Here is a 26,441-nt window from a genome sequence, read left to right as displayed (position 1 = left end):
AAGGAAGCTATGGTCAGACTGCAGGAATCTTGAGTCTTATTTACATTCATTTCATTATGTTTTTATATGTACATTAAAAGACTACATCTCCCATTAGTACGTGATAAAGAAGCAGGGATATTTTAAGAGTGTGGCCAGACTTCTTAGACCTTTAGTGTGCTAATTTAAAAATATACCAACAGTAATAGATTGTTCATGTAAAGCAACTTTAAACTGCAGTCACAATTATACACTCAAAAAAATATATAAACGCAAAACTTTTGCTTTTGCTCCCATTTTTTATGAGATGAACTCAAAGATCTAAAACTTTTTCCACATACACAATATCACTCTTTCTCTCAAATATTGTTCACAAATCTGTCTAAATCCGTGATAGTGAGTACTTCTTCTTTGCTGAGATAATCCATCCCACCTCACAGGTGTGCCATATCAAGATGCTGATTAGACACCATGATTAGTGCATGTGCTGATCGCGCTCCGACAAGACTGCTGCTCCTTTGGTCATGCCGCCTCGCCATGTGCTCTCCACTCGCGCAGATCAGTCCGAGTTTTCACTATAATTCCTCCAGGTACCGACAGACACAAGTGGCTTTCTCAAACTGATGAATTTATTGAATCCACCGATTCATAAATAGCACCGTGAAAACTAAAACACAGACGAGACAACAATTAGCTTAAAGAAAACAAAGACAACTGACAAACTAAAACTACTACATAATAAAACAGACAAAATACCTCGTTGGCTGAGTACCGAAAGAGGAATTAGCCTGGGTTTTCTTCTTTCTTATCTTAAATCTTCTTAAACTTTTAACCTTTTGTCTTAGTTTTTCTCTGAGATCGCTTCTTCATGTGAAATTAACCTTACTCAGCATACAACATCTTACTCTAGCGCCACAGCGCCTTCTAGTGGCATTAAACATAACATCAAAATACACAGAAAATACAGGGAAATGAAAATGTGGCAGTTACAACTATTAAATGTATAGTGTGTTGCTTATTGTTGTTATTGTATTTGATTTAAGAATATGGAGTATTGATAGTGTTTATTATTGTTCCCAGGTTTACTATTAAATGTACAGAGTGCTACTTACTGTATTTTAAAATTTACATTCCTGCACAGAACATTTCAGATTATTTTACCACAGATCAAGGGTACAGGTTGTTGTTGCGCACTGTGTATTGGGTAGTACTCATTTGATTTAGACTAATTAGTATACAGAACCCTATGATGTTTCTGGTAGACAGCTGAGAACTAGTTGCTAAAAGTACAGAATATTGTTTCTTATTGTAGGTGTGATAATTGTCAGTAAACATTGTAAGAAGTGGAAATTGACAAGGTTTTATATAGTGCTGTTCTTGCACAATATTTGTCATTTAATTGCCTTCAGGATACTGTCGTTGAGCTTACTAGTTTTACAAAACAGGCAGAGGCTGCAGCTAATGATGTTGTAGTTCACATAAACAAGGAAAAAAGTCCATCATAATTTGAATGTTAACAGTCTAAAATGAAAAGGTCATATACAGCTTTCCTATTGGGTTTAAGAGCCAAAAAAAAACACATGAAAAATACTTTTTAAAAGCGAGAGGTCGGTAGCAGCTTTCATTTCTTCTTACAATTTACAACCAAATATCTTTTGTATCCCCCCCCCAACTAAAATTAATCTGGATCCGCCCCTGGTTCAATTGTTTACATTTTTCAGATTTAGGCATTGTTAACGATGTCTATAAGTTGGTTCGGGTTGTTCAGTCATTTTTTTAATTTCTGCACTTTAAGATTTATAGTTATATAAAAAGTTATTTATAAAAAAATGTTGCCAAAATGGTTTTTGAACCGTACTGAATTTTTTTGGTTTTGATAGTTATTGGTTACATGCACATGCTAATAAAACGAGTAGGTTACATCAACATATAGCTATCGCACTAATTCACATTTGACATTATAATGTTCTGGACCTTTGCTTTAATACATTTTCTCAGACTGGACCGCTTTAAATTTTAGTTGAATACCCCTGCTCTACTGGATTGCAATTGTTTTTTTCCCAACTTGTCAACAAGTTTGTATAGGTCTCTTGGGATGTTTTTGACTTTTTGTTCTGAAAAGCCGATCTCTCTGTCAGTTTTTTGCCATTCCAAAGTTAGTGCTTGATTCAGTCAACCGACAATGTTGTCTGGGACAAAAATGCCACAGCTGATTTTTTTTGCCCCAGTCCACCTCTGCTCATGACTCATATTTTGAGGGTAAATAAAGGCCCAGCGCTGAAGAAAAAAAGACAACCTCTGTCTGAATATTTTTTTCTTCAGTTTTTAAAGACTTTTGCTTCTTTCATGTTTCTGTACTAATTATTGAGGGAGACGTATCCCCTGAGAGTGTGAGTGTACAGCCACCCAAACAAAACAGGACACATGTTTCCATCCACATGAACAGATTTTTATATCTTTAGAGCAATAAATATTTCCACTTTTTCCATATCTCTGCAATTTCAAAAACAAAGTACAAGTAATATATATTTATATACACAGCTAAAATTTTCCATACATAATTTTTAAAATAATGTCTCTGTTGACACATATTTGACACTTTACTCATACAATTTTACAAGGACTATTCCAGTCTCTCTTTGCTCTACATTATAAACAAGAAAGTTTTTTTCTCCAGAAAGCGGTCCATTGTATTATCACGAACAACTTAACCCCCCCCGCCCCATCCTTTGCCCTTGTATAGATACACATAACATAGACTGGCTTTACACAGGAACAGAAGAATCCAACTTTTTTAACTTTATTTGACTCAGATCTGATGTGCTTTGATTTTTAAAAATGTTCCCTGTTTTGCCTGCAGCTGTCAGACCAGATCTGTTTCTATTTGTGTTAAAAAAAAATAGACCTTCCATTCCCGAGGTAAACCCAGCCACTGACAAACCACCCGCTGCGGAGCAAAGTGAGTATTCGCATTGTTATTTTTAATCTAACGACTGTTATGTACATTCATGTTTATAATACAGTTTCATTCAGTGCAGATACTGTAATAAATACCACATGCAAACCGATAGTGGAGAGCAGACCCGGGCAAGAAATAAAGACTTTAAACTGAGCATTTAAAGGGCCATACCTGGCTTGCTGCATGTTCTTCAATGGTATGTACTGAACATTACCTCTGCAAACCACTGAATACATTGAACATTGATTTCCTACCTTAAAGAAAGTTACAGATTTTAGTATGTTTCATTAAAAGTGTACTTGCAGAGACTTGAATCCTGCTGCAGATAACAGCCAATTGCTGGCAAGTATTGCATTGACAGGCTTCGCTGTCAGTAAATCAATTCTACAGTCAACAAAGAAATCAAAAAATGGACTTTGTACAATGATGAAGGAAGGTTTTTGTTTTTTTGTTGCACTGAAAGTTTGCTTACAGCATTCCTCACTTTCCAAAGGTCGGTGGAGTAAACCTGGAAGTGGGTATATCAGAGTCCAACCACCAGAAGGAACTTGCAACTAGAGACTTTTTCTGACTTCATTATTAGTTTCTGTATCCTTTATAAATACTGATGGGAGATCTATCTGCAGCAAGTGTCCAGTCCTCTGCCAAGTGAAGGTAGCAAATCTGTAAACTGTAGGGGTGACTTGGAAAATGGTTTCTTGTAATCTAAAGTACATACAATTTGTAGCGGATGTGCTACAACATGTAACAGCACAGATATGGACCTCTAATATGTGACTGAGGATGTGCTTGATTTAGCTCGGCCATGCACTGAGACAGGGTGAAATGTGTAGTCCTGTACGAGGAAGGTTTGATCCAGTACTCCTCGAGAACTTCATTTTGATATTTCAACTATTTGAGTGGATGTAGTTACTGTAAGGCCCTTGCTAATAGGCAAACATTTCCACAGGCATTTGTAGATACATGGTGGGGACTCAGAAATCCTAGCAGCTCAGCATGAAGTGCTTATTTGTATGTTGTTTGGTAGCAGAAGTGTTGCTTGTTTCCATTAAAAGGTTGGTGAGAGGCTTCGCGATGATTCAGTGGTGTGCAGGCGTGTGTGTTTGCTCGAGCATGCCGTGGGTTGTTGAGTGAAAGTAATTATCACAGTCTGTATTAAAAGTATTAGAACAAGTTGTATGTTAGTCACAGAAAATTGTTGGTTTCGTTGTAAACATATTAAAAATTAAAAAAAATTTAGTACTTCCATAAGATGCCCAAATTAGAAAAGAAAAAAAATCATCTCACATCGTAAGCACATAACAAAATTAAAATGCTAAAAATACAAAACAGCCCAAGGAGTACGTTATGTTAGTAGAAGCTTGTCACACAACAATATTGATAATATCAGTAGCACACTCTAAAAGTCAAAGGGGTTCTTCAGGTTGAAATAAACAGGGGACCCAAGATGGTTCCCTGAGGAACTCCATCAAGTATTATAATTCATGACAGCATTTCCACAAGCCTCCAATGCCAGAAAAAGGAAAAATAAGAAAGAAAGAAACATCTTAGAGATTTTTATTGTTTTGTTTTACTAGTGAGGAACCCTAAGATGCTAAGAGCGACTGAAGAACCCACATGGACTTTTGGTTTTTAGAGCGTACATTTTGTTAATTCAAGCAATTCTGAACCTCAGTTACAGATCAATGCTGTTGGCCCCATTGAAAATAGAACACACTGTACAGTTTATATCTACAGTTGGTGCATTCACGTCATCACAGGGAAACTAAAAACGTGTCATTGATGTATGCATTTAGTGGAATTTCCCATCATCCACCAGTTAAACGCTGGTAAATATTTATATGAGGCTGCCTAAATTAGCCTCTATGACAGGAACGCAAACAGAACTGAGAGTTTTATGTCTTGTCAAAAAATGCAAATGGCTGATAAAATAGTTCAAGTGATGGATGAACTTTCTACAAGCCATTGTTGGCTTCCTGCTCTGACCTCTGCTGATCTTGATTAAACAGAAAAAAGGAAATACACTTTAATACTGGCATGGTATGTTCAAACTGAAAGTGCAAAAATAATGACTAAAAATGACATAAAGATTATTTCCCTTTAAAAGATGTTCTGCACTCCAGTTCTGTGAGATGTTAGCTAGTCCTTCCAGAAGATATGATGAGGTCCAGGTTTCAGGTTCCTTTTTGTCTTTTGTCCATGACGAGGGCAGCAAAAGGCTCAGTCAGTCAGCCAGGTTTTAAAAATGCAGTAAATGGCTTCATATTTTCTATTGTGAACAGACACAATCAATCAATATATTACTGATTTTGATGTTGAATTGTCTTTATATTCTTAGAATCATTATACATTGTACCATTCGTATGTCAGAAGGCACCTTATTTTCCATTTCACAACACATTGAGTGGTGAATGTTGGGTTAAACTTCATTCACCCTCGAGTACACCAGAGTTTTTTTTAACTATTGAGAGATACTAAAGCAGTCTAGACTGGGTGGGAAATTATTTTAAAACATTTTTTCCACAAAACTATTGGAAAAGTCTTTGTCTGTGCTGCTGAAAAAGGTTGGAACTTATCTTCTGACCTCAGAACCAAAATATTACCCAGAGCTGCTGACCAAAGGTGAGGGCTGGAACGTAGATCTCTTTGGTTTTCCAGCTCCTCCTGAGGGGTTCCGAGGCATTCCAAGGCCATATGAGATATGTAATCCCCTCTAGTGAGTTCTGGGTCTACCCTGGGGTCTCCTCCCAGCTGCTTGAAAGGGGTGTAGCCCATAAGGCATCCTAATCCTGAACCACTTCAACTGCATCCTTTCGGACATAAAGAAGCAGCAACTCTCTTAGCTGGCCAAGCTTCTCATCCCATCGGTGTTATCCTAACACTGAGCCCAGTCACCCTACGGAGAAACCTCAAATAAGCCACTTTTATCATTAATTTCATTCTTTCGGTTAATACCCCAAGTTCATGACCAGGATTGGAACATATACCAACTGGTAACATATACCAACTTTGCTTTCTGGCTTAGTTCCTGCTTCACCACAGCAGTTGATTCTGCACCAATAAATCTGTCCACCTCATGTTCCATTTGCAATAATTTCTAAACAAGATCCTGATAATTACACTTATTCACTTGGGGCAGTAACTTACCCTCAACTCAGACCACAAGGACAAAGGAGCAGTAGCACCTCGCACCAAATAGGTAAATCAAGGCCACTTCTGCAGCCCGTCCTGGGAGGGCAGCTTGCCCGTAAGGGTCTGGTGGCAAACCTGAAACCTTTGGGCTCAGCTGGGCACAGACCGAATTAACAACGTGGATCCGCCTTCCGATGAGCACGCCTCCTGCAGGGATAGGGGTTTAGGTCGTGTACACTGCAAACAAAGGTTGGGCACAGAGGTATGCAGCCTGGTTCTAGGGACATGGAATTAGAATTTATAAACTGAATGTAACCTTTTTTAATTTCCCATCCAGTCCTGTTAACATACCTGCTGAGAAAGGTACAGAGAAATTTATTTTAAGAAGACTTTGCTGAACATAACCTGAAATGACACTTTGATTACTTTCCTTATGTTCTGCAGCTCAGTGACTTCATTAATGGCAGACAAGCCACTGAAACCAAAGGCTGCATTTCCCTGTTTGGCACCTTTCAGCGCAATCTCCTTCTCTGGCAACATTAGACAGTTTTCCACTGCAGGAACTTGCATGTCGGTTTATGGGGCAGACTAAATCTTAGTGTGGGTTCCAACCACAGAAACTGCCCCTTTAGAACCTGTTTCACGGCCATTTTGGGGGAAGAAATAAGTACATGTACATACTTCTGAAAGCTGCTTTATGGGTTGCAAAGTTGATTTGTTTAACACTCGGGGGACAAGACTTGATATTTTTCTGCCCTCTCTATGTCCTCATCTAGTAGCAAATGTCCCCTTTTAACATAAAATACACCACATAGGTTAGCATAGCAAAGCTGCATTGTTCTATTTTCTATGTGCTCATAGAACTAGAGTTACACACACTCACTACTTATTCGTCATTGTTTTGGTGCAATCGGAGTTAACATTGCAGTGGAAGCTGTTGGATCCTACAAAGCAATGGAAACAGAAAGGCTGAAAAGGCTGATAAGTCCATTCCTTTATATGTTCATACCACCTTATGTCTGCCCTGATTTCCTGCAGTGGAAACTGCCTATAGAGGGTCACATACAATATGGAGCATGATACAGCTAACATATATTGTATTATAATTCTTACAAATTGAGGTTTACACTCTATATATACTTGATAAGTAGGGAGAGCTTTCACAGGTTTAATACAAATTATCAAATAAATACCCATTTTACAAGAATAAACAATTGGGAAAAGTCCCAATCCAAAACAACAGTATTGCGCCCCCTGCTGAAACCCTGTAATCCACAAAGGCTTTTAGTAATTTTTGCAAAACACAAAGATAAAAAGACACCTGTAGTTTTTGTTATGATGGCTTATTTAAAGGTTTTAGAGAGTTTACTGTCCATTTAGAAAGTCTTCACTTTTCGTGGCCAAATAAACACACTGGATTGGGGCTTTAAATCACAACAAATCCCTCCTCCTGCATATAGGATTTAACCATAGACACACTGACACTCATTAGCTATTGCACAGGTCATGCATGCCTGTCTAAGACACAGAAACTGCACCATATTAATGCTAACCACTTCTGCTTCTCAGTCACGATTCATGGCTTGTAAATATGTCAACAACCAAAACAACGATACAAGTGCTCTTTGTGCGGAAAACAAGGTGCTGTAAGACTACTGTGATTTTTGGAATCAGGACTCTTTGTGTTCTCAGGCTACCTAAAAAAAATCTGAACGATCCCTTCAAATAGTGTTAGCATCGAGTGCTAACCTTTGTGTTATGTTCTCAGGCACTGTTCCCTTTACGTCTGGTCCCTGAACCATTTGTCCATGACAGCAACACACAGATTCGTACTCACAATATGACATGAACACTTTCTCTCAATGAAGAACTACAAGCATGTCCTCCGGAGTCCTAGCTCACCTCTGAAGGGCAAGGGAGATGAAGACGTTTTCAGCGAGACAGCAGGACTATGTGGGAGTTTTCTTCATCTTCATGTGACTGAAAATGCCATGATTCTTGGTGCTTGTTGCTCCATGGGCAGGTTTTCCAGGAAGATTTGCCCCTGCGGTGTGCAAGTTCCCCGATAAACATCTTTCAGTATGTAAGAGGGTTTCTACCTGCGTGGGAAGTGGATGTGAAAATAACATAGGCTGAGCAATTTCCTCTTCCCCGCTCTCAGTGCTCTCTTCCTCACCAGGTGGCCGCTTTGATACACCTGCATTTGCCCTCCCGCTCCTCCTCCTCTCCTTCTCCCTCTCCTGCTGCCTCTCGCTACTGCCCCCCGACGGCTGACAGCGGGGTGGCGCACCACTGTCCTCAGCTTCTGCCTCCTCACACGACCGTGCTGATCCGGCTGACAGGTTTCGATTTGGGACCGCCCCCTTGGCCTCCCCCCGCCCCTGGTGGGTGCGGCGAGAGAGGAGCGGTCGATGGCGGAGGTAAGGGGGAGTGCGGAGGGGGAGGCGGGATGGAGGAGAGGGGTGGATACTGAGGCGTATAAGGCTGCGGAGGTGTCTGGGTGACGAGGCGTGCCGAGGGAGTCTGGGGCGGCGGGGTGGAGAAGATGAAGTGGGTGGACTGGGAGACGGACGGGGAAGGGCTGAGCGGGGAGTGTGTGTGCACGGCGTGGTTGTGAGAGTGAGTGTGAGCGTGGGGGTGGGGCTGCGAGTGTGAGATGGTCAGTGGGAGCTTGCCGCCTCCACCCGGTCGTCCCACCACGGGGTGCGAGTGGAAGAGTCCGTGTGGGGTAGTGGGGGTGACAGGGGAGTGCGGAGACAGCGGTGGGGGCGTGTTGAAGCCGGACGCCATATTGTAGCGCGGGTGCTGGGCAATGCCATGTTGCAACCTCTGATGCTGCTGGATATGAGAGGGAGCGCAGCCGGATGGACCTTGCCGTCGGGGTGCGGAGAACCTGTGCGAAAGGGCGTGGTGCTGTGGGACGCTCTGCATGTGGTAGCGGTGATGGTGGTGGTAGGGTGGGGGCGGAGTCTGCTGCTGCTGGTGCCCAGTAACACTCACTACGCCTCCTCCACTGTTGCCGTGGCAATACTGGGCGTGCAAAGCCTGGAGCTTGGACGGCACCCCTCCCGTACCGCCTCCCCCGCCAACTCCTCCTGAGTCCGATGGCCCGAGGTTGGCCGATGGGGAGGGGCATGGGGAAGGGGAGGATGGGTGGGGGATGGGAGGTGCGGGGGCGGGGTAATGGGGGGTGATGATATCATCAGGGGACTCGGGGGACCCTGAGGAGGGGGCGATGTCATCGTCAGGGGACCAGGAACCTTGCCTCTGCGACTGCCGAAGAAATTCCCCAGCAGGCCGCCGCCAGTCGGACCGCCCCCACCCGGCATCCCTCCTCCGCCCCCAGCCCCTCCCCCGCTCACGAGTGGGGAGGTTGTAACCCCTCCCTGGTTGTGACAGAGCCCCGGCCCACCCCCCACCCCCGTACCGGGGCTCTGAGTAGGGCGGTGCGGCCGGTAAGCTGCTGGAGATGAAGGGACCATCATGGGGCTGTAGGAAAGACCTCCGGCTGGCAGTGGGCGCTGCTGGTGAGGTCGGGGACTGCTAATAATGGAACCCTGAGAGGAAGAAACAGGAATGAGAATGAGAATGAGACACCGAACCAGACTTCTAATTACTCTAAAGACACCTACCACCTCATTTCATTATCAATCATTAATCATGCTTTTATTGTTTTTCTAAAGAAAAGTTGTGAAGTATATTGCTGCAAGGCCAGAAAAAGAAAAATGATTAGTTTCATGTTATATTGTAAACAGTTCATTGGTATAATAATATATTTTCACATTATAATGGGAAATCTTTCACAGTAAAATATCAAAAGAAAAAACAGATTCCTGTAGTTTTTCAAGTTTGAATTACAAATTAATTTAAGGATTATCCAGTGATACTCAGGTCATACGACTACTTCTATGAACCCCAATGATTTTAACATCTGCAAAGAGCCTGACAGGAGAGAGTATGGGTCTGTTGACTGATAGACTAGATACAAAAGAGTAGGTATCAGTATTACTGTATTTCATGTTTCACTTGTACAAGATAAAAAGCTTTAATGATGAGGTCTCTGATTAATTAAGATACATCAGAGAACTTTCTTAAAATTTTGTGTTGATAAAGCTTGATCAGAGTCATCCTATATTCAGGCCAATGTGATACTTCAATTTGTTCCAGAGTTGAAGACACATCAATGCATGCAGACAGATTTCAGCTGATGGAACATCACAGTACATGTAAAGAAATATTTTCACAAACAAACGCATCTATCATGAAAAAGACAAACGTGCACTGGACAGGTGTGACAAATTGCAGCTGCATGCTGGGAGATCAAAGATGCATGCTTTTAGCCCCGCCCCCCACCACCAAACTTACTTCAATGGTACTGTCCAATGACCCCACACTGTTCCTACGACCTCGCTTCCCTGTTAGCCAATCAGAATGAGGCGGGTTACAATTTCAACATGTTATCAAAAATTATAACCACAGTCTTGTTTTTACAGTCAGTTAAATAAACAACATAAATGTTGATCCCTAAGGTATTGATAAGTGTGTTGTTGTTTTTTTACTTTAGACACAGCATGCCTAGTTGTTCCCCTCTGCTTCTAGTGTTTATGCTAAGCTAGGTTAACTGTGTCCTGACTACAGCTTCTTACACCACACTATACTAAGATTTCTTTAAGAATTTTCAGCGGTGAAATGTAAAGTAAATTAGTTTTATTCCTATTTAATTAATCTTTTTGCTGACGTACACTTCTATGCCATTACATAATACACAAAAATATTAACGTAATGCATTTATTTGACAGCTCTAGCTACTACTTGCTTTATAAAAACTTCATACTGTACAGAGCCCCCTAAAGGCCACAGTGAGAATATTTTGAGAATGAGGAAGTTTTCCATCCGTTTGTATCAACTTTACTGCTACTTTTGCATTCACTCAAAAGAAGTTTCCTGTTGCCTCGCGAAAAGTTTTGCGGCCCTTTTCAAAAAGCTTCCTAATGCCTCGCAATTAGTTTTGCGTTCCCTCATAATAAGTTCTCCATTAGTTTATAAGGAATTGTATTCTCTTGCAATATTTTTGCATTTCCTTGCTGTAGATTTTGCGTTACTTTGCGATCAGTTTTGCATTTCCATTAGAAGCTTTGCGTTCCCTTGCAATAAGTTCAGCATCCCCATTGAATAAGTTTTCAGTTCCCTCATAATACTTTCTGCATTCCCTTGTAAATTGTTGAGGTAAATTTGTATTACCTCGCTACATGCTTTCCATCATTCTGAGCCATTTGGTGTGTTGGTCCAGTCTAATTGTAACATACTGCCAGCTGAGGTAGGCAGTTTAAAGACAGGAAATATGATGTAACTATTCTGTTTATTTATTATTAGTCATATTGGGGACTGGAAAAGCATTGCAAAGGAAAGCAAAAGCGTTGCAAAGCTAGGCAAATCAGAAAGTCTCCATAGTGCTAAAACATATGAGCACATAATAAAGTATTATGTAATGGCACATACTTAACTGTCAAAATCTATACGAAGCAGCTATTTCAAATAGATGCTAGCAGAAAATTAGCTCCACCTCAACTAGATAAAGCATGAAAATACTGCTCAGATATTTGTGAATATGTTTTTTATTGGATTGCCCTGCATTGACGTAAGAACACCATACAGTAAGATTTAGAGATGCACGACAAGCAGATAGTTCAGTTTTTGTTATAATGCTTACAGTAGAATTATAGTAGCGCAGAGAGTACCGATGTACATTTAAAACCCCAGATAGCAGCAGAGCCCTGCCCATGAGAGAACAAGGGCCTGAGTAGAAATGGCATTTGACAGTGTCCTTCATAACACTGGGAGGAAAGGGTTCCCAGCTTAGCTTTGGAGATGGCCTAGGTTGTAATGTTCCCTGATAACATCCTGACAACAGCAGACTGGTCAAAGACCAAATAGTTGATTTGTTTCTGTTTGATGTATTCTTTACCAATAAAGGTTTTCATGTGTTACTCTTGCACGTCCACAGGTATTTTATTTGGCATTGGCACCACACATATCTAAAGTTTATTAGTATTATTTATGTGCTTTTATTTGGCTTAGTGATCCATAAATCAGTAGTGGCTCTGTATGAGACATATTCTAATATTAACGTGCAGCTATTAATATTGGCAGGATATCATCTAACAATGTTAAGTCACACCAGTAGTTCATGAAGTGCAGCTTCCACAGTAAAAGCGACTTCTTTTTATATTGTAGTTCCTTCAGTTGTCCATTAGGTGGAGACGCAGCACCCTAGCATCACATGAAACTTCCATCTTACTGTAGTATTTCAGATTTCATCACTGTTTCATCAGTTGCATAAGAGCGCAGATGTAGGTTTGTTCTGAGTCATACTAAAGCCATTTGCAGTAAAATATCCCATTTGCTGAATTTCGGTTAGGATCTCAGAAAAAACATGTGCAGTGTTACATTACAGGAGAAAGAAAACAACACTTTGTAAGAGGCTTCCAATGATATATCCGTCACAATGATCTCACCTGTCTCTGAGAGGTCTCTGAGCGAGGAGCTGAGCGCCGTGCGTTTAAGTCCGTCCACAGAGGCGTATGTGTCGTCGAGGCTCGGCCTACCCAGGGTGCCGTTCACCACCTCACTCTTGACGGGCCCCCCTCCGATGTTGGGCCCACTCCCCTGCGTCCCCACTCCTCCCGGTCCTCCACCCGTCAACATGCCAGGCCGCATCACACCTTTCTGCTTCTCGAGTTCAGCTGGAGGAAGAGAAATAGGGCGTTAAATAAAATAGCAATTTCCCTCAGAGTGGAAAAGAAAAATGTGGATGTTCTTTGAATATTTATTCTTTATAGACGAGAAAGAAAAACCTGTGCAACAACATGTACAACATTTTTCCAAGGGCCCACAGGTGTTGGTAATACTGGAAGAAATGTTGGCCCTGGATATTTAGCTATTTACAGTTTTAATTGGCTTTGCTTGTTTTCTTCCATCTGCTCTACAATGCAAATGGTTTATTTTTAAAAGAGACATGAAGAATTAAGTAATTTTGATGAAATTGTCATTATTTTAAGTCTAGATGTGTGGAAGTTTGCCAACTGCACTGCATCTCATAGAAAGGTAGTTTGAGGGCCTTGGGAAACACTTTGGGTACAATTGTCCATCGTGCCATTTATGTATGAGTGAAATGTGTACATAGTCTGTTAATGGAGCTTTGTGCTAATTCATACAGTCACAGAGTCAGGGTGTCACAAGGCCCTCTTCTGTCCACTTGTTTACTACTATATCCAGCCTATCCACTTAGCGTGCTTTATAACCGAGGCAGTGTTCATTCATTCTGCCTGCTTCACGCTCACCACGTCGCTGCTACATTAGCCTCCAAGGATCTGCAAACATCCCCCTCCTCCTCAACCTCCTCCTTTTTAAAGGTTCAGTTTCATAACTCATAATTTTACAAAGACGGCTTCAGCAAACCTCTGCATCTACTCTGTTAAGCCAGGCGAAGAAGACCTGGAACCGGCTGGGTGCAGTGCACATCTGGTCATTACATCTTGACAAACTGCAAACCTAAACTGCTCTTCCAGAGACAGCTTCTAATCCGTAGAGGAAAAATTAATTAAGGGAACGGATGTTTCTCATATTTTGTGTGACTTTGGAACACAGATTGTTCAGGATTGCACGTTAAAACTATGCAAATTGGATTGTGTATAATGACAGCCATTTAGTTGGTCTCCTTGTTTCTGTGTTCACAGTGTGTTCATTCAAACGTTGTGAATCTTAGGCTCTGCTGGGGGGTTTGTGATCTCAGGGACTGTCTGTGTCCTGCTTGTTTGTATTGAGAATCACTGGAGCAGAGTCACTGCCAAACACAAATGCACATCATTCCAAAAAATGGTTAAATCTGACAATGTGTCCTGTCTGAACTATCCTTAAATATGATCTCTATTCCACTTTTGGATTTTTGTCTGGTTGTTACTCTACCAAGGAACACGTTGGAGTTATGTGACAATCAGCATATGTATGTCTATCTGTGCGCAACATTACTCAAAGACGGACAAACGAATTTGGATGAAATTTTCAGGAAAGATCAGAAATGACACAAGGACCAAGAGCTTAAATTCTGGCAGTGATGCGGCTTATAGTCTGGATCCATGGATTTGTTAAACATTTCTGTATCATTGCAAGATAGCAGCATGGTGTCACTGTAACTATGACAACACGTGAACACTACGTCAGTTACCTGCTGACGATCACATGATTGAAGTCTCACTACAAATCCACCGCTGTGGACTAATCCATCAGAAATTATACTGTACTACGACTGAGCAGCCTTAACGGAGTACTGCGCTCTCCTCTTGTTTACTACGCTTCACTTTTATTTAGCTGCTACAACATTGTAAATTTCCGATGAGGGATCAATAAAGTTTATCTTAAAGCTCAAAATGATTCTCTCTGTGTATACAGTTTCTGGCGGACAAATGATGTCACTTTAGTGATTCTATAACAACAATACTCTTTTCAAATTTGCCTGTGAGTTGTAAAAAAAATTGTTGTCATACTGAGCAAGTAAACACATATCTGTGAGAGTTATTAAGTTGGTGCATCATAGCATGTTTCATGCGACATTCTTTCTGTCAGAGTTTTCTCAGACGAATAGTACACTGACTGCAAGAAAGAACTGTAAAGCCATCTCTACTCTGAAACCTGAGTGCACAATTCATAGAAAGAGCCCCCATATTAAAAGTTTAACAGGATTACAACCTGCTCTCACTCTCAAATTGATTGATCTTAAAGCCGCAGTTCAGTTTCTATGATGTATCTACAGTAAATAAATGATGCTCTGTCCAGCCTAGGTTTGGAGATCTGGTGTGGATGAGGTCAGCAACAAACTCTATGTATTTTATTTTATTTTTAACTGGCGCTGCTATATTGTTCTCTTTAAAGCAACCAGACTTCATTGACAAAAACAGCAATTTTGCATGAACACAAGAGTAACTGGTCTACTATTGCCTTACTCACTTAGTTTTATTTATTGTACAACCTTTACAGTGTTTGTCAGTAGAGTGTGGTAGTTTAGAAGAAAGAAATGTAACATCTTAATTTTTTCATTGGACAGTGCTGTCTGGTGAATATATTCTAAATTTCAGTTTCAAATTGTAGTTGTACAGGTTATCACTGGACATAAGGACATCATATAATCCCACTTCAAAGAACACCAGAAGTAACTTATCTGTGGTAATGACTGGTCCACAAGTACTACTACAGGGTGACCCAAAAGTTTGGAAACAAATGAAAAGTCTATAATCCAAATAATATATGTTATTTCAATAAATCCGTATCACAGATATATTCAGAAGAGTATCAGATTTGTGTAAAACAAACATATTTCAACATATTCACGTTTGTTTCTTATAGAAAGACGTGAACGTTTCCACCAACTGGTTACACTGGTTACACTGGTATCTTCTGGAATATACCTTCATTTATGCTTAGGAAGGTTCCTCAAACTGGCCAGTAAATGTTGCCTCATAGTACTTTTTGATGTTTAAAAAAAATTAAAACTGTCATATACTTTACCATCAAGAGTTTTGAAATCTGACACTGATGGCCTGCATTTTGAAGTTATGCTCCAGCATACCTGGACCTTATGGTTCTATTAATTTTCTTCCGAGTTATTGCACTCGGCAAATACTATGCTTTTAAGTTATTTTATTATGATGTAACAAAAATGGGTAAAATAAGAGTGAATTCATGCACCCCCAACTGAAATAGACACTGCAGTTAAACTTTGTTTCCAAACTTATGGGTCACCCTGTACTACATATTCCATAATATTATTAATCCCATAAGTATTTGTAGTACTACCTCTGTATCCTCGGCTACAATGACTGCTGCTTCTACAATTACTAAACCTCTGAAAATAGCAGTGCTAGAATACTGCTAATTAAATACTAAATCAATTAATGTAAAAATCTGTTATTAAAATAGCATGACTACTGTCACTACTGCTATCAGTAGTGCTGCTATATTACTACCATGTCTATGATTACTACCAGTACTGTGACAGGAACACTTACACTCCACTCGGTACTTCTCCATGTCCTGCACCTCTGCAATGCTCTCCCGGAGGTCGGAGGTGAATCGTGCTCGGTCCTGCTGGCTCGGAGCTGTGAAGACAATCAGCACCTTCCTCTCTCCTCCCGGGTTGGCCGACGTCAGCCTGATACCGTGAGGGTAGTCTGAGTGACACACAACACACAAACACATGTAACCTCTGCTCAAAAAAAAAAAATCCTCTGAGCTCCCTGTGAAGAGCTGGAATGAGGCAGCCGTGAAAACCAGAAGAGGTGACATGTCCAGCAGCTGCAGAAAAAGGTTCAGGATCAAGGTTTAACATGAACATTTGTCAATTAAAAAGAAAAGGATATCAAGAAGAGTAAACTAAATATAGTGTTCCAAACAGGGTACTGCTGTGCTACCAGCTGTGGGGCATTGAGCTTAACGCTAACATTCTGAATTTTGTTCTAATTCATGCAGTCAGCATGAATTAAACTGAAACTAAAAAAAAAAGCTGGATTGTTTCACACTTTAAGGTTGCATTTGAAGACAGCAATACTGTGATGAAGACTGTTCCTCTTTGAAAGCTGTTTCAAATACATCCTTCTTTTAACAGGCAATGAAAGATCTGGATGTTTCCAACCTTTAGAAATACAAATGTTAAAAGATTAAGGGGATGTTAATAATGTTACATTTTGTTGAAACAATCAGTGAAGCTACGAAACATTAGTGATTGCTCACATCCTTTGAAAGTAAAGCCTTTAAAGCTATCACTTTTAAACTTAAAGGCTTCAGATGTTGGCCTTTATTTTCATGTGACTGGGCAATTCTATTGCATTGTGAATAATATATATACTTCATATTGCCACAACAGAAAAAGCATCCCATTTACAGACAGGGGCTGCACAGTGGGCTTGGTGATTAGCACTTTCGCCTTGCAGCTAGAAGATCCCCGGTTCGCTTCCCAGCCTTCCCAGGATTTTTAAGCATGGAGTTTGCATGCTCTCCCTGTGCATGTGTGGGTTGTCTCTGGGTAATCTGGCTTCCTCTCACAGTCCAAAAACATGCTGAGGTTAATCGGTAACTCTAAATTATCTGTAGGTGTGGATGTGAGTGTGCTTGTTTGTCTCTATGTGTAGCCCTGTGACAGACTGGTGTCCCGTCCAGGACGTCTCCTGTCTTCACCCCAAGTCAGCTGGGTTAGACTCCACCCCTCAATTGTGACCCTAATGAGAATTAAGCAGTGTATAGATAATGGATGGATTTACAGACAGAAATGTAGCAATCAAGATGCTCCACAGCAACATCACCATCAACAGCAAAGACCCCAAAATGCAAGCGGCTCATTCACTCTTGCATTGTTTAATATTAGAAATTAGTTAAAACCTTTTTTTTTAAAAATCTATAAAAATAAACACTATTTTTTTGAAGGAGAGCAGCCTTACACATAAAGATGAGAAGATGTCTGCTTCTGAGACATCCTCCCACCAGTCTGAATCTGAATTTTGGCAAAAAATAAATAAAAATAGTGTGTTCATGTCTGATCATGAGTCCTGACCACTGAAGGCTGATTAAGAAAAGAAGTTTTCATTACACACACCTTCTTACCTGCCTCCCACACAATGCACACACACATTCACCCGCCCACACGGCCGATGTATGATTGTGCTGATGAATCATATGGGACAATCTGTCCTGGTCACAGTCATCACCACAGTCTGCCAAGATCCATTTAGCTCCAACTGGAGAACTGTCAACAACAACAACTAACCAACTGAACAAGCTCTGAGACGACACTGTGGATCCCTCAAGTATCTAACACAGTACATGATGCAATAATGTTGACCTTTAAATGTGACGCAATCTCACTTAATCCAATGAAATACATTTTCAGGGAAAACTAACTCGAGAACTGCAGGTCAATGAAAAAAAAATGCTACATCAATCTCCTCTGTGCTTGTCATGGATTTGTTGCCATTTTTGTCACTAGTTTTTCATAGATTATCAAGGAAGCTGGCAGGGTATGAAGGATTGTGTCCACAATAAAATCCTTCTTACAAAGCTCGGACTAAACATAGAGAAGCAGCATTTAGCTGTTATGCTGCAAACAAGTGGAAGAAACTGTCAGTGGAGATTAAACTTTCATCAAACGTAGACACTTTTAAATCCAGGTTAAAAACATTTCTTTTCTCACTGGCTTATGCATGAAATCTGCACAGGCACTGACATGCTGGACAGTCAGGCGCTGCGTCTTGCAGCGGACCACATTTCTGGTCCTATATGTGACATCTTAAATAAATGTTTAATGCATGGCATATATCCCACTATCTGGAAAGAAGGTAAAATAATTCCCATACCTAAAGATGGCAGACTAGCACTTACTGGACAGAACTGCAGACCCATTACCATCCTCCCTGTACTCAGTAAGCTGATGGAGAAAATTGTCAATTTACAAATACAGGAATATTTCGACTGCAATAGTCTATACAAAATATCAACATGCTTACAGGCGCAACCACTCTACATGTTCTGCACTTACACAAATGACTGATGACTGGTTAAAAGAGATGGATAACTCTAAAATGACCAGAGCAGTGCTGCTGGATTTTAGTGCAGCATTCGATGTCATTGATCACAATCTCTTGACAGGTAAACTGGAATGCTATGGATTTAAACCAAATGCCATCTCATTGATTAGGAGTTATCTTTCTTGCAGAACTCAATAAGTTTATTATAATGGAAGCTGGTTGAACTCTAAAGATTTAGAGTGTGGTGTGCCGCAGGGCAGCTGCCTTGGACCACTTCTGTACTCCATTTTCACAAATGACTTGCCATCTATTTTGCACAAAGCGAGTGTACAAATGTATGCCGATGATTCGACACTGTATTATGCCGCAAATACTAGCAGAGAGCAAGACAATGTTATGACTTCTGAGTTGGATTTGGTCTTTGATTGGATACAATGAAACAAGATGGTATTGAACATCTCAAAGACCAAATCTATTATTCTGGGATCAAGTCACAAACTGTCATCTAGACCAACATTGAGACTGAACTTGTCTGGTGAATTTATAGAGCAGGTTGATCAGGTTAAATTATTAGACATTATAATTAGTCAATTGTCATGGTCAGAACACATTGACACTACAATCAAGAAAATGGGTAATGGCATCTCCATGGTGAGAAAATGCCTTCCTGATGTTACTGAACACATTTTGGGTCAGGTAGTTAAGTCTTTAGTTCTAAGTCACTTGGATTATTGCTCACCCGTTTGGTCCTCGGCATCAAAGAGCCTGCTAAATAAATTACAAATTGCCCAGAATAGAGTCACCAGACTTGTTGTACATTGCTCCATCAGAGCAAATACAGAAGGTATGCATCATAAACTCTCATGGTTAAAAGTAGAAAAAAGGCTGTCTTCAAGTACAGTCATATTCTTTGGCAATGCTGTTTATTCCACCAAACCTGAGTTTTTACATAATCAAATTATCAGATGTAGTCAGATTCATAATCATTCCACTAGATTAGCAGATGACGGTCAAATTACATTACCATGTCCAAAATCCAATGCTTTGAAAAAGGCAGTTATTTATCGTGCCATTAGACTTTGGAATAACTGCCCCCTCCACATACGACAATCTAACAGTAAGGCCTCATTCAAATACCATCTTAGAATGCACTACTTATTGGCTGAGCAGTAATCCAGTCTGACAAGTATTATGTCCTATTTATGTGTTGTTTCTTGTTCTGTTTGTTGATGTTGTCTGAATGACTGGTCTAACATCAACTTGTCACCGTAAACAGATGTACATCAAATGTGTATTTTCATAGATGTGATCTAGATGCTTGATCTTTAAATGTAACATTGTTTTTTAGGACCCCAGGAAGACTAGCTGGTGCCACTGGCATCAGCTAATGGGGATCCTTTTTAAATAAATAAATAAATAAATATCCATTAACTTATCTAGACTGTTGCTTGCTTTTAATCATTTTAATATTTTAATGTTTCTATTTAGTTACTGTACATGATTTTATTATGATTTTTGCAATGTCTTATGTACTTTTTAATGTTTTATCTGCACCCCACTGTCATGCTTTTACCGCTGTATGTAAAGCACTTAAAATTGTTTTGGACATGAAGTGTGCAATACAAATAAACTTGCCTTGTCTTAGTCAATTCCTTCTCCAATTGCCTTTAATAGACAAGACGGAGACACAGCTAGAACAAGAGGCTGAAAAAAAAATCTGAGTTTCACTGTCCTCTCCGTTAGCAAGTTTTAAAGTCCCCTTAGTCTGCACATTTACAGGTTTATAACTGTATTTTGGAGGTGGATACTCTTAAAGGCCCTTCTGCCGAAAAGCCCAGTCTGCTCTGATTGGTCAGGTGGACCAATGACAGTGAGATAACACTGACTACGTGTTGTTAATGATTATAAGTTGTTAAAGTTTAAGTTGAACAGCCGTCTCTAAACCTCTAAACAGAGGAGGGGATCTACGACACTGCTTATCAGGTACTTAGAAATGCAGTTCTGAAAAAAGTTTCACCACCAAATAACACCTGGAGTCGTGTCTCACCAGGCAGTTTCACAACCATTTACACTCTGAGAGTGAGCATGTCTTGAGAGTCTTGAGTCTTTGAGCTATTTGATATTGGGGAGATAATAAATATCTGGTACTCTCCACCAGTCAGTTACAGCTGACGAAACCTCGTAGATAAGAGGTAAAAAGTCTTAATGTACAAAGAGGAGAAGTCTGAAGCACTTAGGATTGTAGTTTATGGTTATTTTTTACGATAGTGAGTCCACTTGCCAGCAGTGTGAACCAAGAAATATATTGAGAATTCAGGTGAGTTATATTAGCATATTAGCATACAGTGTGGATCCCCAGGAGCTGGATGCTAACTTGCAAAGGAAATTTGCACAATTGGCAATAATGTGAAGCTATGTGGACAATATTTCAGAAGTTGCATGGTTGATATGGGCAATACTAGATGTGTTTGGTGTACTAAGGATGCAGAATGCATTCAATAAATGCTACGTATAAATGCTAGGGAACCATACTGTGCACTTCTAACACCAAATTTGGTTGTACTCAACATTTCTGGGTTCTCAGTTGGGCTATATAGGCTGGCAACAGACTACAGTATATACAGGCTATTCTAAAGTGGTGGAGAAGTGATTGTGCAGCCGAACTCACTCTGTGAGTGAGGCATCCTGTTAACAGGTGCTGAGGCACATTTGAAACTCCAATCTGCTGCACAGAACTGAGAGCCAATTCATCTCCGCTCAAGTAGAGGCTTGGAAACCACACACACCCACAGACACATACACAACCCTATATGATTGTGTAAACATCATTATTGAATAATGTGTCAGGTGAATGAGTCATGATTTGAGGAATACTGCTAAGCAGCAGTGTTTTCAGATTGACAGACGTATATTTTGGAAATCCTGTGATGTGTTTCCACAGTATTGCTTTGAAACAGGCTGTCGGTGTTCGGCGGTGTACCGACTACACTTGTGGAGACTGACGGTGCCTTACATTTAATGAAAAGCCTGGCAGACAACTGTAATTGGAGAGGGAAGTGACACTATGTTTTGCCAAGTGATTATTAACAGATTGTTGAGAACATTTCCAACTAGGACAGAGCCTCCAAATTTTGTCCCACATGCATTTTTGGTGCATGTTTCAAAATCGAACATAGTGTCACGCTTTGACCAAGTTCTGGCATATTAATTTAGATTTATGGGCTCAAAAATTACCTTCTGCAACTACAAACTGCAGTGACAAAATTAGCTTACAGTGAGTAAAAAGGGACAAAATCTGCTCACGGTTCAGAGGGTTTATGAGCATCACTGATGCTTTGTAGTTTCTACAGTAAACACAGAAAATACCTTAAAAACTGACAACATTCTGGATGACTTCATTCTTATTTTAGCATGGTTGGAATGAATTGTAACATTAACCCTCTGAACCCTAAGTAGATTTTGCTTCTGCCACATTTTTCATCTTTCACTGCAATATAAAGTCCCACACCTCTATGGAAACAGCACAACATGACTAGAAGAAGAGAGAACTCAAATATGTCATTTGTGCAGTGTGACACACTTACAATGCTATAAATCATTAAAAAATGCAAAAATTAAAGAAAATGTACACAGCATGTACAACATTTTGTTTCAGGGTTCCAGAGATATTTTAGTGTTACATTTTTAATTTATCTTCACACTTGTCTCCTGTTTGCTCTGTGTAAACACAGCCTGAAGTTTAGCCCAGTTCATCTGAAAAGTTGGCTTCATGGTTTGCAAAGATATTGACTTTTAAATGAGACATGAAGATTAAAGTGAATCTTATGAAATATCAGAATTATTAGCTGAGATTTGGTTAAGCTGTCTGACAGAAAGGCACGTCACAGAGGAGTAGTTCAAGGAACGCCTGGGAGTAGAAAATCCAATGATTTTTAGCTGTAAAATACAGGACCCATGAAAAAATGAAGGAAAACTGTAAAGCACAAACTATACAAAGCCCTGGGCAGTGACAAGTGTACAAACAGTCTTATGTGTTCTTTGTATCTCTTGCATTTCTGCATGTGTGTATTTTCAGGGTCCCTGCAGACTGGGGAGTAAAAATAGAGAGTTGAGCTCGGAAATAAATAGAGGTTTAAAAAAACAAAACGGCGAGAGACTGAGACAGATGGAGAGAACAGATGGATGAGAGCCAACAGAGAGTGGTGCTTACAGGTGTTTTGGAAGGTGTGCACCTGCATGTCGACCAGCGGAAACGATTGTCTGAAGCTGTATGTCACCGAAGTCTTCTTCTTCTGGAAGATCTTCGTGACCTGGAGAAGAAAAATAGGATCCGAAGTTAAGGACTGAGGAGAGTGACAGTAAAGGAGAAGCAGAGTGAAATGAAAGGATGAAGGGAGGAGGAGAGGAAACAGCAAAAGAGACACAAAGGAGGAAGGAGTTCTGATGAAGTTAATCTCCATCTCTATTTGTTTTGTGTTTTCCTTTCGAGATGAGAGATTTTTGAAATCCCCCACTGTGACGTTTTAATTGCTTTCCCATAAAGTGCAGATGTTTCCTTCTGCATGCTTTTCACATTATAAACAAAATATAAATGACTGAACAGAGCTGAGTCAGAGGAAAAAATCATTTAATGTAAGTACAAACGCAAGACACACTTTTGGTGACGACTGTATAGGGAGACCCAGAAGGTAGTTTAAATCATTTAAGTAGAGGAGAGCTTTTATTCAAATTTACATATTCACACCTGCAGACGGTTAGGCTGTTTGTTTTCATCTTTGTGGGACCTTTTTATTATACTTTTCCAGATTGGCTTACATTCATTTCATCAACTCCAAGCATTTTTTAGGCCTTTTTCTGCATATGAGATGTTTTTAATCACTGTGGGCTCATTTGTCAAGTCCTGCACGTCTATGGAAACAGCACACCAATGGCTAGGAATAAAGAGGGGTTGAGAACATCCTCTGTGCAGTATCAGACATTTATAATGCCACAAATCATAAAAAGCTCAAGCTGAAAGTCTTTGACGATTCATTTAACAAAAATTGAGGAAACCCAGAATTGACATTGACAACATTTTTCCACAGATGTTACCAACACTGAAAAAAATCATGAATGTACATTCTAGAGATATTTTACTTCTTAGATTTTTGAATTTGTTTCCATACTTGTCTCCTCTCTATGTGAATGCAGTCTGTAGTTCAGCCCAGCCAAAAAGTCTATGAATTTCTGTCATTTGACTTTTGGTCATTACTGTCTTCTCGGTTGTGTTGAGGAACACAAGAATGTTTTCTTTTTGTAGAATCTGGCTTGAGACTGATCATTTTGGCACATTTTTAAATGAGACATAAATAAATAAAATAAAACAGAATAAAATGACACAGATCAAATATCATGACTTTAAAAAAAATGTCAATTTGACCTTCAATTTGGTTCATTTCAAGGACTGGCAGAAAGACTGTAATACAAATTGATGCTTTGTTTTTGTTTTTTTGTATTTTTACAGTTTCTGGCTCTGACAAATGGTGTCATTTTGACAATATAAAAAACAAACAATACGGATCCCCAGCTGCACCAGGGGTCAATATTTATATAACTCATTTATTTGTAATTATATTTAGACCTAAAGTTATACATCATTAAAGGCATGGCCACAGTTGCACAACAATATACACTTCAGCCTCACTTACTCCACGTCTTTGCTCATTTTTGGATTATCTGTGACTTAGCACGACTCAGACACTGCTTACATAGCCACTCTGAGCTTCTCTGAGCTTCAATACCGGTCTGCAGGAAACCTAGGGTGATGCCATCTGTATTTACAGTTTATGGCTTATATAATACCACCATGATCACATTTTAAATGCAGCATGTAAAGTTAGCAAACACATCTCGCTGTCACAGAGCAACATTATCATCCCATTAGAGATGCGTTTGTGTCTCAGTGATGTTCACTTGAGGTTGGCTCCCAAAATGAGTCAATCCCCACAGGACCCCACATTAAAATCTCAAACTTTACAGCAGAAATTAACATGTTTACAGCCTGGCACAAAAAACAACTGTGGTCTCTAATTTTCACATTTGTAACAATTGTGAATACGGACTTTCTTTTAGCTTTGTTTTTAGTCCCTACCATCTCATTCTTCTCTGTTAAATGCTCCACTATTTCCACCAGCTCATCTCTAGCTGTGTCTGTCTATCAGGGCGGATGCTGCTGGAAACACAAAGACTCAACCAGACAGTGAAGTGGGAAACCCTAAAACCTAAGCTTCAATGGAAAAACATGAGATTTGAAGGGTAAAACTTGCTGACAAATCCTGTTTATTTCCCCTTTCTTTAAAATCCACACTTTAAGACTTTCTGACATTTCTGGAGCGTGGAATTAAACTGCAGCATGGCATCATGGGATAAACTGGTGCTCTAGTGAGGCACAAGCTCTGGATCTGCCTCTTTAGGCTCTGTGCAGAGAATTTGTGGCGCACAAAGAAGCGGTGATTACCATCAGCAGGTCGTTGAAAAGGAAGACTTCTCTCTGATGGACGCCGCTCCTCTGAGCTCTGTTTGGATCAGGAACCTCGAAGAGCTGACAGCAGCACACCAACCTGCGATGAGGCAGGGACAACACCTGCAACACACACATTATACTTCATGCATATAAAGCAGACACATACAGGGGTACAAGTTTTCAGTTTAAGCCATTAACTGTGATGATTACATAAGAAGCTGCAAAGCATTTAATATGGACCAACTGGTTGGTTAAAGAAAAGGTAAGATATCAAATATAGCCCTAATCCTCGCTTTATCCTTAGTGCCTGAAACATTCGTGCACGTGTTCGTGTGTTTGTTCGGGAGCTTCTTACAGGCTTCTTGCCGACGACCATCCTCTCCACCGCCTGGACCTGTGACACGTGGTCATCATTTGTTCTCAGCTCCCACTTCTGGATCCTCCCATAAATTGCCACAAGCAAGTCTCTGGGTATGTCCTGACCGTTATCAACACCTGATGGAAACATACGTATACATATATGACGTAGTGGAACAGGCTAAACAGTGAAAAGTAAGAAGTGAGAGTCTCTTCCAGTCCAATCTTTGATCTACATTCATCCTTATAACCTGAAGTACACCACAATTTTTGCTCCTGCACCCAGCTCTCACACAAAACTGGATGGTTGGTTTTGTTCACATTATCCAAATGTTGTGAACCTCAGGCAGGATTTGGTCAAGAGCGGAACACAAGCAGTTACCAACCAGCATTAATTTGTGTACATTTGGAAATAAATGTTTGAATCTGACAGAAAGTGGCTCACCTAAGCCTGCTGCGTGTCTATAAAATGTGAATTTAAAACAGATCCAAACAGCTAAATTACATTAAAATGAATAGAAAACTGCTCTTCCTTTAAGGCTCTTGTAAAACTTTACAAAATGTAGTTTAACTCTCTGTTGTTGCCAAGCTCTTCTGGCTGCAAATCAGACACTCCAATCTGCTTTTAGAAAAGTCTTACTGTTATGAGTGAAGATGACAGCCTGCAGCATTTCTGCCACTTTCCAGCCAAGTAGTTTTTAAAACTTTTCCAAACCTGGATTATTTAAAGCACTGCTTGCATGAGATGAGCTACTGACTTACCCCGCAAGTTTTTGATGAAGTCCTCAAGCTTCATCTTCCTCTCTGGCTTGACGTTGGGGCTGTACATGTCCGTGTTGAGGAGGATGATGGCAAAGGCCAGGATGAAGATGGTGTCTGGGTTCTGGAACTGCCGGATCAGCACTGGGTTACAGACACAGTACCGCTGACTGCAAGGACAGAG

The 26,441-nt window shown here is 40.2% G+C and overlaps 1 pseudogene; it reads right to left on the bottom strand.

Annotated features, from left to right (window-relative positions):
- Positions 1–2,406: 2,406 nt before the first annotated feature.
- The window catches only part of LOC110952971 (IQ motif and SEC7 domain-containing protein 2-like), a 204,704-nt pseudogene continuing 180,669 nt past the window's right edge, over positions 2,407–26,441 (bottom strand).

The sequence above is a fragment of the Acanthochromis polyacanthus genome, chromosome 6, assembly GCF_021347895.1.
Source record: "Acanthochromis polyacanthus isolate Apoly-LR-REF ecotype Palm Island chromosome 6, KAUST_Apoly_ChrSc, whole genome shotgun sequence".
In the NCBI taxonomy this organism is placed as follows: Eukaryota; Metazoa; Chordata; class Actinopteri; family Pomacentridae; genus Acanthochromis; species Acanthochromis polyacanthus.
The sequence above is the reverse complement of the archived record's forward strand: the minus strand, read 5'-3'. Positions and strand labels throughout refer to the sequence as shown.